At 38.6% G+C, this 14,849-nt stretch overlaps 2 long non-coding RNA genes across 3 annotated transcripts in view; both read left to right on the top strand.

Annotated features, from left to right (window-relative positions):
• LOC108445412 overlaps window positions 1-4,157 on the top strand; it is a 31,985-nt gene extending 27,828 nt beyond the window's left edge. For both annotated transcript variants that reach the window (XR_001860262.1, XR_001860261.1), the window contains one exon: window positions 3,411-4,157. This is a non-coding gene — a long non-coding RNA (uncharacterized LOC108445412). The remainder of the gene's footprint in view (window positions 1-3,410) is intronic.
• Window positions 4,158-4,350: 193 nt separating this feature from the next.
• Window positions 4,351-13,929, top strand: LOC108445409. The gene is made up of 2 exons (XR_001860258.1): window positions 4,351-7,312; window positions 13,482-13,929. It is a non-coding gene; the product is annotated as an uncharacterized LOC108445409 (long non-coding RNA).
• The last annotated feature ends 920 nt before the right edge of the window (window positions 13,930-14,849 follow it).

Genomic DNA, 14,849 nt, shown 5'->3' with positions numbered 1-14,849 from the left:
GCCAACTCACAAGTGGAAGTGTCCTTAGTGGGCTCAGAGTCATGCAGGCTGTTCAGATATCAACTCAACTTCATCCTGGTATGTTGTATTTGAGAAAACAGGCAAAGAGACAGTGTAAATTGTTCAGGGAGACAAGAGGGACATTATGCCACACTGGTCAATGACAGATGAATGTCTTGTAGTAACCACGATCAAATAAAAAGCTGTTATTCTTTCTAACTTACATTCAAGGCCTGGCAGCTTGAGAATTTGACAGCTACAGCAGGGTGCCCTCTGTGGAGCAGATATTGTGGTGGCAAGGGATCTATCCCTTTATGTCCTCGACAGAAATCTACCAGATTTTATGTCCCATTTATGCCTTTCTGACAACTGAAAAGTAGTTGACTTCTGATGACAGGAGCTGGATTGATGTGTATTACAGTCATTTCTCAGCAGTGTAATTTTTTTCATCTTTACTTCAGATGTTCACAGCTATTCTCTTGCCATCTGAGTATCACTAGAACACTAAGACACAGTAATTTTCATCATTCACCCCTTCAATTCACACCAGTTTTTTCTCTTGCTTCTCTTGTGTGGACAATACAAGTGCCTTTCATTATTTTACAAATGTTATTTTACAGTTTTAGTCTTATCTATAAATTGTTGATGATATAATTTAGATATTTCCCAGTGTTTTAATCCAAAAAATGATAGAAGTCCCAATCCATTACTGAGTTTAAAATAAAAATAGCTGAATCAGCCTGGAGATTCATAGTATCTGTTAGTATAAGCAGCAGAGTAGGCATTACCATGTGGTGACACATACTCTCCTCATCTTGCAGCAGTGTGTGCCGCAGAGATTTCATGAGGGGTATAGTTGTGTAGTACAAAATTTGGGGAAAGAGATCATCAACCAGGATGCAGTTGTACAGATCTCCCCAGGTGCCAGAGGGCCATGTTTTTCCTGTTTCCTCAGCTGGCTGCTGTGTGAAGGTCAGAGATGTGGGTTAAGATAGACAAGAGATAAAAATGGCTAAAAAACATGGGTGGTGTAAGTTGGTGGAGTAAAAAATAACTATATTTTCATCATTGTGCTGGAAATATTTTGGCCAGAGATAAAAATCAAGCTATTCATTTAGGATTGGATTTTGGTGTTGTTGGGTTTTTTAGTATACTATGTATGTAAAAATATCCCTCTTCTTTCTGTTCCTCTTTTTAAAGACACAAAGAGACCATAGGTCTTACGATAGTGTAAATGATCTCCTTCAAATTTTATAGCTCTTAATTAGCTAATTTATACAGAATGAGGATTGGGCTCATGTTCTTTGGAATTCGGTGATGGATAGCTCCACAGGAAAACATCAAGTATAAACAAGAAAACCTTAACCTTCAACATGGAAAAATAAATAATCTGAAAAACCTACAGGAAAAACTTAAGGAAATGGAGTTTGGTAAATGCAAAAGTGTGATTTATTAAAATTCTTGGAGAAAGTTCAGGAAAAATAAACACACGTTATTGCAGCATAGGAACACATAAAAGATATTATTATTATCCTTCTGTCCTAATGAAAGATGCCATAAGAAATCAGAGTGAAATGTGTTCCAGTAAACATAATTAAAAGGAAAAATGTGTAGGATTTATAAATAGAAATATGCAAAGGATATGTTGGCTCACTCTAGTGGGAAGTGGTATTTCAGGAGAAAAGTTCCTATTTATCTTAAAAAAGGTTTGCAGAAACACTGAACAGCCTCCCAGCCTTACTTTCCCAGAACACGAGGGAGGCAGCTCACGCTAATGCAGAACCCAAGTGCGTTTTGGCCGCACACTGCACAGCAGGGCTGGCGTCTGTAATGTTGGGGTTTGCCTTCTCTGTTGATAAGGACAACTCGTGTCATCATCTGAGTTTTTCAACTCATTTACCAGCTCTACTTCTATTTTGGAGAAGGCAAGGGCATAGATATGTCTGGAATTTCTAGTGGAAGGCAAGGAATTTTGTAAATGAATTTCTGGATAAGTCCCATCTACAAACAGTTCCTACCCAATGGAAAAGACATTTCTTCACCTGTTGTTATGATAGGTTTCCTTGAAAGAACTCAGAATTATTAATTATGACCTAAACTTACAACCTGGATTGATATTCTTCAAGAGCCATGTAGAGTTCTTGCAGAACAAATGATATAAAATTCAACCTTACTCCAAAAATGAAAACAACTCTTACTAAAAGATATGTCTTGGTGTTCACGTCAGTGGGCTTATAATTTCATATACTGGGCACATTTCTTTGCTAATTACCAAGACGTTATTCTGGTACAAATAACATTTTCAATTCAAATAGAAATTTGAGTTTTAAGTAGAAAATTAACCTTGGTTTATTACTGGAAGAATTCATGTGCCAAAGCCTAGGTATTTTCATTGTCTGCCTTTAAAAGGAAAGGAATCCCTTTATATTTCCATGCACAAAATGTGGTCACATAAAGGCAAAAGGTGAATAAAGAGCATTTTTCTTAATTTATACATCCTTGTTTTCTTGGCTATCTGCTGTGAAATATCATTTGCTTTTAGTAGGAAGCCTCAGGTATCAAACTGATTGGTACAGTTTCTTTATGAGAACTCGCTGCAAGTTGGGGAACACCTTCTATTTCACAGTGGGTCTGTCTTTTAATTTGAGTAGCTGATGCACTGTGGCTGGAGGAAGGAATAGCGAACTTTTGATTTCAGTCAGCTTTCCCGAGGTACACACAGATGAGCACACAGATAAAGCGGACAAAGAAAGGGAAAAGCTGTAATTGCAATGCTCTGCAGGCTGGAAGGCAGCAAGCTCTGCCTTAGCTCTTCTGAAGCAGGATGCAAGCAAAGGACAATGCCACACTAGATGTCTGCTGTTCCTGCTGGTGAGAAGAGCGAGGGACAAGCTTGGCTACACCATCTCTGCTGTGAAAACCTGGTTAGGCACCATGTTTTCGCCTTGGGACCTGTATGGTAGCCTATTACTGTCCCTGCCCGGCTCCAGGGGGGTCTGGTTCCACCCACAGACGCACGGGTGGGTTCAGTGCTACAGTCGGTAGCAGAGAGTCGAGAAGGGCATTTGCGTGCGTTCTGGCAGGAGCATTTATTGCTGCTACACTGTCAAAGGTTGCGGAGGCAAATACCAACATGATCCCGAAACTCACAGTTTTATCTGGGGGAGGGTCAAAGGCAGGACCAGAGAACAGGGACCAATGGGGAAGCTCTGGGGGAGTGATGAGAGGTAGAGGCTGACAGCCAACCGGGGAATCCAAACTGGGATGGATTAACGTAACAGAACACGCATCCTGGGAGAAGCCTCTTTCTCTTACCCTGACCGCTAAGTCTCTGGCACCAGAGACTGTTTTACCAAGAGCTCTCTGTCCCTTGTGCCACCCGCTAATCAGCCACATACATACCTTTTCAGCCCTGACCCAGCGTATTTACTCGCCATCATCACCCACGGACTCAGCATCGTCACCCAGGGGTGGATCTTCAGAGGCTCAGGAGAGCGACTGGACCTTTGCTGTGAGGGCTGTGCAGCCAGACAGGAGAAAGAAGAAAGGAAGATCAGTGCTGCTTTGGGGATACCTCCCTGAAGATACTGGGTGGGTGGGGGTGGATTTTCTTTATATGAGCATGTGGTTTTTTAAGAGGAAGAGGGCTCTCCTCTCATGACAGCAGCTCCTGGAAGGGCACTGACACCACAATTTTGCACCGCATGCATTTCTAAATGCTAAATGCACTGCATGCTTTTCTCATTTACTGTCATCAGTTGCTTTGTTCCTTTCTTTCTCATGCGGGAATAAAGACTGCCTGAGAGTTGTCTTACCAAAATGACTGTGGAAGTAATTTATCTGGGTTGAAACAGGACCAACCAGCAAACCTCACATCCAGGGGAGTGGTGGAGGAAGGGTGAGATTCAAAGAGTAGTGCTGGGGTTTTTTTGCTTCCTATGATTCTCTTGCACCTATGGAGAATTTCAAATGACTGATTTAGGGCAACTGGAGGCTTATTGCCAAGTACTTGATCTGGTAATGCATCCCTATATTCTGTGCTGACTTGTGGGGGACTGAAACAAGATTATCCTCAGTGAAATAAATTCTCCTACTGAGGATGTAAAAGAACTCGATTGTCTTCTGCAAAGCAACTCCAGAAATGAAAAATAGAAACATAAATAGCTAATGGCTTATTCTTTTTCTTAAGGAAAAAAAAAAAAAAAGGGAAAAGGAGGGACCTCCTGCAACACTAAAGGCTTGGATGATGCAGAAAGTCAATTCTTGGTTCTGTCTTTTAATAAATACACAATGCTGTTGAGGATATTGTCTCTCTTTCCTGAGGAAATCCAGCATGCTCTTAACAATTCCTGTACTTTGCCAGGCAGACATCAAAATTACATGGCTAAAAATATAATATCCTTCTTTCTATACATGCAGATGGTACAAAAATATAACCCTTTGAGATCAGATAATTTAAAGATGGCTGAAATTTTCAAATGAAGTATTTTTGGTGGAAAAGATGTGTTTCTAGTAAGCAGAAATGTCTGCTCTCAGAAATTTCTTATTTTCATTATAAACCTGAAAAGGGACCACAACGAGAGGAAATTCTTGCCAAGTTTTGAAATTTTTTTTTGCTTTCATGTTTGTAAATGTATACAGAAGATCTAAATGGTCTGCAATAACTCTTCTGCCTTCAGCTAACACAAACCCATTTTTTACTAAAGATTTTTTTTATAAAGTGATAAGACAATTTCAGTCTTTCTATAGAAATAAATGATTTTGATTCAATATTCAAAAAAATAATTTGTGTCATCCAAGTACAAGAGGATATCATCATCTCACATCTGCAACAAATAACAGTTTATGAGAAGAGAAACTTATAACCCCTTACTATAAATGTTCATTTTTAGCCTTCATATGCACATGATCCATGTGGAATTCCCATGTGTTTTAAAATGCAACATGCTTGGCCTACTGCTAGGATAATACATTTAGTTACATTTCCTGTTATGGTTTATTCAAGGTTTTATTCAACCCTATTTCCTAAAACACTTCTACAAATTGTAGATTAAAAAAGCTGAACCCTTAAGGTAATATAAAGCAATATTATAGGTTTTCATTAAATCTCACTGAAAAGGGTGGACTGTTATAACCACAAGACATTGAGGTAAATTCAAAAACATATTCTGATCCTGTTACAAAAAATGGTTTCTTCCACCATAAGTTTATGCTTCTTACTGCACACAGTGACTCACGCACTGGCATGAAGAGATGCACAGAGCCAGGCTTGACAAGCCAGCTGCCACAACAGGAAGAGCTTCTCCATGCCAAGGCACTAGGCACAACCTCCAAACCTGCTTGGGCTGCCATGAAAACTGATAAGGAATTTTGTTGTCAGTTGGCTGGAGGATGTCCACGCACCAGAGCAACCAAGCCAGAGGGAAGGCTTCTACAAGACCTACATTTTAGTCTAATCCATTCCTTTGAGACTGGCTGGGAGCAGGACTCTAAAAATGCCACATTTGAGGCTTAATGCTGACTTAAAGGAGTGTCAAAAAGCTATTAAAGGCAAATATTTCTCTTAGGTCCTCCTGGGTGTAGAAACATCACTTTTCACATGCTTACTAAAGTAGTGGGGAGGCATCAAAGAAACAAATGACTCCATCACCATTCTTTTTAAAAAATATCCCTCAAGTATTTCACTTTGAACTATCCAATTAGGAATAAAAGTAAATATAAAATAGGAATTATGAACAAGGCTTATTATATTTTTCATTATATAATTTAGTAAATGTTTTTTTCAGTACATGTTCATTTGTCTTGTAGAAGATTTTTGAGCAGACAAATTAAATTAACACTACATCAGGACAAAGAAGTCACATAGCTTAATACTATATCTTTCTGATGTTCTTAAAATAGAAAGGTTTGTAAATACCTTTGATAATTAACAAATGAAATATTAATTGCATATATCCTTAGTGGGAGACACTGAGAATGGCAAAATTGGATTACTCTTTCATGCTTAACATTTTTTTTAGCTTTGCAGAAGACCAGATGTGTTGAATTTGGGTCCACACAGAGTTAGCAGACTTTCTGTTCTACCTCTCTGTATAAAGTTTTGTGTTTAATGCAGGCATAGGATTTTGCATGTATGCAACTTATTTCAGGATTTCCTGCTGCCCTCTCCTATGACCTGGAGCTACTTTGAGCTATGCAAGGACTAAGGGAGGAAAAGAGTCCTAGTGGGGACAACTAATGGCAGGAAGGGAGGGAATAGAAGTACCTGATGGACACATTTCATTCCTCCTTTAGCCTATGACCTTACATACAGTCAAGCAAAGAAAGAACATCCGTAATTCTTCAGCTGGGTTATGAATTGGGAGAAATCTGTGCCATAGTTTATACAAGGCCTGGCTGACCTTGAATATCCACACAAAGCTTCCCTAGAGTCAACTCCCACAGCTTGGATAGATAAAGACCATCTGTAAGACAGATGAGACAAAATAATGTTTTTGCTGGAGTTTAGGATGCTTTTACAGCTTCTATGGAAAACCACTGCTATGAGTATCTCCTTCCTTCTCTCTCCTGTTAACCTGGGTTGGAGACAGGATTTGAGAGTTCAGTATGACCTGGGAGCCACCAAGGCTGTAGTGGGCCAGAGGAGCAGTGGGAAACAGTGCAGAAGAATACAAGCAGTGGAACTTTACTGGATTTGATGCTCACTTGCTAAACTGTGTTTTTAACAGCAGATTTCCATTGTGGTAGAGATCAGTAATATATCCAGAGGAGACCTCATATTTTCATCACTTCTAATGTCTTATTTGGTCTCAAATACCTGACCAAATTTTTAAATCTTCAGCAGTCATTGTCTTGGACACCACTTGTGGGCTAGGTTTCTCAGTAGGTATACGAAGTTCTGGCAGATATCACAGCCTGTCCTTCCTAGCAAATTCCTTCTCAGCATTATTAGCACTTGAGCTATATTACATACTGGCAAGCTGTAATACTTTCTGGTGTGCTACTACGCTCTGTGCTATTGTGAACACTCTATTTCGGTTCTGTTTCATGCCTTTGGGCTGAATGATAATTAGGTGGATTAATTCTTCTTTTCCACTTCCTTTACCCCTTCTCCATTATCCTCCTTTGCTTTCATATTCCCTACTTCCTCAATCCTTTTCATGTCTTCCTCTCTGTTCCTACAGCAGCTCCTTAATTTTTCAATTATCACCTGTACCAAAGGCCAGAAAGAAGCACATCAGTGTGCCTGAAGCTATGAGCAGGAAACATGCTCCTCTTCAAATAAGAGCCTCTCTGAAGGACAATCACAGAGGTAGTAGCAGTTTTGATTATGGGGCTTTTTTGTTGTTTTTTGTTGTTTGTTTTGGTTTTGGTTTTGGTTTTTGTTTTGGTTTGAGTGTTTTTTTGGTGGTTCTTTTTTGGTTTTTGTTTGTTTTGTTGTTGTTGTTGTTCTTGTTGTTGTTTAATTCACTTTTTTTTTCCTAAGGATATTTCTTACTTTAGGTTTAGAAAAGGACAGTTTCATTTGCATGCTGATGTAAGTGATAATAAATTAGCTGCCTAAATCACTGGTTCCTATTCTACTGAGAAAATAAGAGACATGCTCATTAACATTTTATGCAGCCTCTGGATAGAAACAATATATCCAGGGTCAATGAACAGGTCCTAGATTTCAATATTGAACTCTTTAGCTGCCTAAAAATAAACCAGGCTCCTCAAGGCTTGCTAGAAAAAAAAACTTGCTATGACCAGGGATTCCCTTGAGTTCAGATAACCATAATAGAGCCATTCTCATGGCTGTGAGTAATTCCCTTTATGGCCTTGCAAATAGCCTGAGTTGTGGCCACAATGCAGTAAAATGTGGCTGCTAATATATTTAGGGTGCAAGAATCTACAGCCTGGATATTGACAATTCCTGGAGCTATTTAGGACTTTTTAACCTGTTGTGTTTTGGCTGTTGTTTGGGTTTTTGTTTTAGTTTGGTTAATTCTTTTTATTTGGTTGGTTATTTTTTTTACAACTCATAATTATAAACAACATTCTGTTTAATAATAGCAGTTCCTAGCCCAGGCCTGATTATGTCCTCAGCAGTTTCCAGGAGTCATGATTTTCTTATTATTGTCCTATGAAGAAGAGTTGCCAGTGTTGCAACCACTCCTGATCACTACAATCTCTTTCACCAAGGCAACTCCAGCTTCTACCTCACTTCTCTCTGACTGATTCAACATTCCTCTTAGTTTCTCGTATTTGTTGGTGAGAGAGGGTTTCTAGAAACACTCTAAAAATATCCAGAAGGAACTGCATTCTCCAGCCTTGGCTGTTGAAGCCATTTAGCATTGTATTTTTGTAATTTTCAATCACATGATTCTTACTTGATTATTTTTTCTGACTCTTGGCACTAAATTTGAGCATCTGGTCTTCTTTTGAGAAGTTTTTTGAAATCGTATTTCAGTTAGATTTCTACTTTCATGTCCATTTACTCCCTTTCCTTCTGCCAACCATCCTCTCCTCTGCCTGCCCTCTTGTCTTTGCTTTTCTTTTGATGTTTTACATATCCTTGAGGATTCTCTCGTGTTCCAGCTGGGATTTTCATCTTAACACAGATCTCTTGCTGAAACATGGCTCCGTATTGTCCTTTAAACAATCTTTCTGCAAATAAATTATTTAGACACATAAGCACACTTGTGCACACCTTTTAAAATAACTGCTGATTCCAAAAGTAGCTTTTGCAAAACCATAAGGCCCTGCTGGCAGAAAAAATTCCCTCTGAAGGAGTAACATTTTTATGTAGCAAATACTTTTTTTTCCATGCAACAAGTACATAATTTTTTTTAGTGAAATGTGAAAGGTTTTATCTGTGAGTGTGAGCAGGTGCAATAGTTTCTCCCCCAGAGGTATAAATAGAAATGGAAAAAATTGGTTTTTTACCTATCCAAGAGCAAATCTGATTTAGCCAATTCACAGAATACAAAAGCAGTTAAAATAATCTACTAAGCTACTGACTGATCTGAACATTTCTTGATGTAGCTGATTAGACCACACTCAAAACTTTTATCCGAAAACTTGGACACATCTCTGCTCTCTTTATTTTAGATTTTTTAGTGCAATGCCTCAAAAGGGTAAAAGCTCTCTACGTAGAAGAACAGTATGTACATTTGTTTGCTAGCAGTCTGCCCTAAACAGTCCACAAAATTTCTCATAGTTTAGAGGAAAAAAAATGTAAGTCTGCAATTCACAGCAAAATATCTAATCTTACAAACTCATATCTAAATGTCCATAAAACAAACATTGCAATTGTTTTCTAGGGAGAAAACAGGAGAAACCAGCAGTTCTGATTCTAGTATGTACTTCAGAATTGCAATATTTGCTTTGCTTGAACACCATTCTGTGAAAATGTTTGCACTATGTAAACGCATCTAAATCACCAATTTTAAATAAAATTGATTATAAAATCACAGTGATCAATTAAATCTGTAGTCTCATTCTGACTCACAAACTAATGCTGATAAAGTTACAGGCAGGACTGCAGGAGGGCATCTAGTCCATTACCCTGCAGCAAGGGAGAAACAGGGAAATCTAATCTGCTTCTCATATACGGTTTTTCAATCTTAAAAAGCTGTAACCGTGGGGAGCCCATGTTCTCTCAAGGTAAGCTATTTCGTGGGTAATTATCACCACCATTGGAGAGTTTTCTCTAATGTGTATCCCAAATCTCCTTTGGTACAATTTAGCCTCATTACTACTTCTCCTGTTCATTGTAGATGCAAGTAAAAATTGATTCTCTTTCTCTTTGCACCAATGTATTCCATGTAAAAGTTTTTCCATTCTAAGGTCGTATTTTCTAAGCCTTTCTATCTTTTTTGTTACAGGCAGTGATTTGCCTGAGCATTTATACACTAAAAACAAGTTTGGGTAAGACCTTCTGCAAATGTGGAAACCAAGAGATAAAATCTTTCATGCGAGGTTTAATCCAAGTTGGCTGCATAGTAAATGTTAGAAGCGCCTTGTGATTCTTCACATAAATCTTGCTGAGAACAGGAATAAAACCTTATAAATATCATGCTTGTAAACAGACTTCTTCCTGGATGAACAGAAAGCAGATCCACAATTATAAAAAATAATACATCATAGGTAGTCTGACTTCAGCCTCTGTCAGTCTCCTAGTCGTTAAAATTGTAATAAGCTGATAATTAAAGCTTTACTAAAACCATTTACTGAACAGTTAGTACTTGGGTGTGGCTGGAAGTACTCATGAGGGAACACTGAGCCCTCCTCCAGCCAAGAAAGGAGATGTAAGAGGCAGTGAGTGGTTGTAGCTACAGATTTCAGCCTTTGGCAAGAACCCAGGTTCAAACAGGGAAACTGAGCCTGCTGCGCTGCTTATGCCACTGTTTGTCACCGTCCACCTCCATCCACCAAGTCCCTGTTCCCTGGTGAATAGTACTGGCAACAGATAGGCTTGCCAAACTGCAGTGGAGCAAGAGTCTCTTCTGCCAGACAACAGCAAAAGGCATACAGTGGATTATTGTCATGACACAGCAGGGCCCTGCTGGAGACAGGTTCAGACCATGACAGGAAGTGATGATGTACATGGAAGCTCACAAATCCTAAACAGCGCAGCAGGATTGATTACCTGGCAGTGAGAGCTGACAAAGGGAGCAGTGTCTGAGAATGAAGGCATTGTCATCCCAGCAGAAACTTTCCAGGCAATCAGAAAACTTTCTCGCACAGATATAGTGACATTTTCCACCTGTCTTAAATAGATAAGATAGGTCCCACTGTTTCTCTTGGTTTTAGATAATTCACACTACAATGAGAAGTTTAAACACCTGAAAAGGATTAATCTCAGTTTCCCACAGTGTTCAGAAAAGACACAGTTTTTCCTCTCACAATTTGCCAATCAGTAATGCTACAGAACATTACAGAATTTATTGTGGGTAAGAGCTGTAGAACATGACCAAAGAAATTCCTGTGAAACATCCAAGCAGAGATGCATTGAGAGCAAAACATGACAATGCAGGATGACCTTGCAGTGTGGATGATCAGACCTGAGCCCAAAGCTGAGCCCAAACCTTGCACTAATCTTTAGACTGCACTTTGCAAGTAGAGCCCTATCCCAGCTTCAGCAGGCTAATAGCAGACCGAGAGAAATGCCAAAAGTCTACCAGTCCAGAGGCTGAAAACGTCTGTATGATTTAGTGAAGGCTTAGCTGATGCTTGAGCCTTTTCTGGAGAGAATGCATAACTTTCACACAAAGCAGTGGAGCAGGGGACTGCTCTATGTCCAGCAGAAAAGGCAGAATGAGACAAGCACATTTGTCAGTAAGTGAGTGCTCTTAAAGGAAACAGTTCTGCTCTGTAACGCCCACAATAATTACTAAGATGAAAAGGTTAGACAGTAGGTGTGCTGAGATATATCTATGAATACTTTCTCTGCCTTTGAAAGGGGAGCTGGTTTGTGTCCTCTGTTTATTCACAGACTACGCCAATGAATCCTTCCTCAGGCTTGGGCTGCTGTCCCTAGGAGAGCACAAAAAGTGTTGGGAATTCTGGTCACACGGAAACAACTTAGTTTGTTACACCGACTAGTTACGAATTTGTAATTAACCTATAAATAGGAAGTATATTTGTAAATGCAGTAGCCACCTAGTCAGGCCATTTTCAAAACCAGCCACTTAGACTGAGGTCAACTTTAACAATGTCCATAGGAATTTATAAGCAAATCCAAAAAGCAAACTGCCCCTTTTGGAGAAAGCAGGACACTTAATTGTTGTGGCAAGATAAGAAATTGGCATTTTCAAGACTAGAAAAATATCTTAGAGATCTTTCTTCATGGTGTTTCTTTACTTCAATACTGCTTTGGTTATGTATTGAAGAACCAAAGTGATTCGTGAACAGTTCCTAAAGGACCAGATATAGCTTCAAACCCTGATTGAACACTGGCAGAGGTCTGCTGTGCTTAAAATTCAGTTGGTTAGGATGCTTTTAGATATGAGCTTTGAGTTGATGGATACTTTTTTCTTCTTTCACTTCATCAAGATGCTTGATTTAGTCTTCAGTTAGAAGCTCTTCTGTATTTCATTTATGAAATGTGAAGAAAGACTCAGAAAATGCTTGCAGCAATCAGAAACAGTTTGGCTTTCACAAATCAGATAGGCTGGGTTTTATAGCATATACAAGGGTGTTCGCTTGGACTATTTCTGTCAGAAAAGAACAATTTTTAAACTTACGTGTCTAAGATATTATGTGAACACTATGCACTGTTGAACACCGTTAATTTGACTTGTATCCTGGCACTAATATTTGGTTGAAGTAAACAATTCAGTAATCACACAGTGTTTATTATATATTCTCTGAACTATTTATATTCTTCACCACACTGTTCTAAAGCAGCAACGTGTATTAAAGTGCTCTGCCATCCATAAGGGACATAAATGAAATCAGCCTGACTCAAATGACCAAATTACAATATTCTTAGGGCATTTCAAGCTATGGAAGCTGGGATTGTCTGTTAGGACTTAAGTGGCTTAGTGGAAGGAGGGAAGACAAGAGTGAAGCAAGCCAGAATAGGCTAAACTCAACCTGAGGTTCTGCCACTTGCCAAGTTCACTGAGAGGAAGGAGAAACGCAAGGTATCTCCTTTCTTGCATGCTTTGTCACAGAGGTAGGTCAAGTAGACCACATATGAAAGTAAAGCCCTGAACATGTCATGAAACTGGATCAGTTCTCAAAAGAGCAGTGCAGTAAGCCTTTTTGCCCTGGCCAAACATCTGGGTAATTAAATTCTGAAAGCCCTGTAGTTTCAGTTGCTTTTGAAGTACATGATGGTTTCAGGAGACATCTTGTTGATTAGAAGTCAAAGGTTTTAAAAAACCAGCTGATAAAAGAGTCCCCCAGATGAAAATCAAACCATAAAACTAGATTATCAAGGTAAAACTAAATATAACGAAGTTGTCAGGGTGACTTTTTCTGAGCTAATAGTGATAGAATAACTCACCCAGCATGATTTCAATGTTTGATATTTTTTGAAAAATCCTCTTTTCTCCCCTTAACCCTTGTTTCTACAAAAGTGAAAATAGAGGAAACACCTGAACACTTCAAAAATCAAGGCAGCTCACCCGCAGAATTTTCTTCTATGTTCCTGTGTAAAAATACTTACTTTTCTGTTAAGTCCCACCATCTAGGAATATCTGCCTACTACATGTTCTGGCTCTACTAACATTAGCTTTCATCATTGAGGTTTGTTTATTATCTTAAAGAGATGAGAAATATCTTTATGAAGTTACTCTCCAGTTGGGCTTGCATTCCTAAATCACTTAGACATCAGAAAAACTACTTTTCTCCCATTTTTAAAATATAGTTTTAATTACTTAAATGGCACTACAGAAAATGAAAAAAAAAAGGTTGATTTCTCTGGGTGGGATGTCCTACAGAAATAGGAAATGATAATTTTTACTTCCATTTTTTTCCCCTTCTATTAGATTATCATCTCTGCAGGACAAAGTTTATCATCTTAACACCAGTACGATGGTGACCTGAAACCTGACTGAGCAGCCAGAGCTGATCCCTTTCAGACAAGGCTCTGGAGACACAGAAAGTGTGGCCTGCAGCTAGAATCCATCATCATTCTGCAGAGGTGTTCAAAAGAAAAGATCCACACCCAGTTGCCTAGCTGCAACTGAGCTTTTGTTATTGCCCTGACTGTGTAATTTGGTAAAAGAATAGCATTTAAAAATGGATTCTCATATCTCAGAGTACAAATCGTTTTGCTCCTGGAGAAGGTCTATTTATGGATAGTAAATTATTAACTAGTGCATTTTCATAAGATTGATACATTAGCTCACTTTATTCCAGCTACAGTTCGTACCCTCAACATCTGAGTCCTCAAGGTGCTGATCTGAATCATCGTGTGCCTGCCTGCCTGATTTGCATGTACAATCTGATAATTAACAGTGCTTTTGGCTTGCTGTCACAGTTGACTTCTGTGGTCTCCATTTGCAAAATACTCAGATAAACTTTGCATGTGGAAATTATGTTTGCAATAGAGAAACATGCCTTTTTGTGATGTATTGGTCTTTAATAAATTTTGGAAGTATTTTCATTTTCTATATGGGAACAAATAGCATGGAAACAACAATCATTTTGTCTCTCGAATGAATGGTAATGCAGGTGACCAACAATTTCTAAAGATAATAATTCTATCAAGAACTCTTCCTGTGTACAGAAATATGAGGCATTGAAAATTATAAACTTGCCTAAAGCAATAAATACTTTGCAAAGAGACCCTTATTACCTATGCTACTCCCAGATTTTCCTCAGTATATGCAGTGGCTTTTGGATAGAGACTGCTTTTTAATTTTGGGGCCAGCTGTACAATTACAAGATTGTAGAAGCAAAGGAGACAATTTTATATGCAAAAACAAGAAAAAATTTTGGTTTCATCTACAAGTGAATAAAAATCTCTCTAAATTGTGATGTTTTGCCATACAGAATATGACTTCTTTTTTTCTCTGCCAGTAATGAATTGTTGACACACTCAGCAAAGGAAGAACAGATAAAACATGTGCACAAAAAAAAAAAATCTTATTCCAAATGACATCCTGAAATACATTTTCTCTTTGTGAGAGTGGGAAGCGAGAATTGAATTTAATATTTGCTTTTATAAAAATCCAGTCGCCAAAGGCCCTAGGTATGGTATCACCTCAAGTCACAGAGATGGATGGTAGATTTTCCATCTACTAGTTTATGACACCATATTTTTGTGGGTTTTATGCCCAAAAGTAGGTGCTGTTTTCCTCATAGATCAGCTGTCATCAATCCCCAAGAGCTCAGTTAAGTGCACGAACTTG

This window comes from Corvus brachyrhynchos, unplaced genomic scaffold (assembly GCF_000691975.1).
Source record: "Corvus brachyrhynchos isolate BGI_N302 unplaced genomic scaffold, ASM69197v1 scaffold1, whole genome shotgun sequence".
Taxonomy (NCBI): domain Eukaryota; kingdom Metazoa; phylum Chordata; class Aves; order Passeriformes; family Corvidae; genus Corvus; species Corvus brachyrhynchos.
The sequence above is the reverse complement of the archived record's forward strand: the minus strand, read 5'-3'. Positions and strand labels throughout refer to the sequence as shown.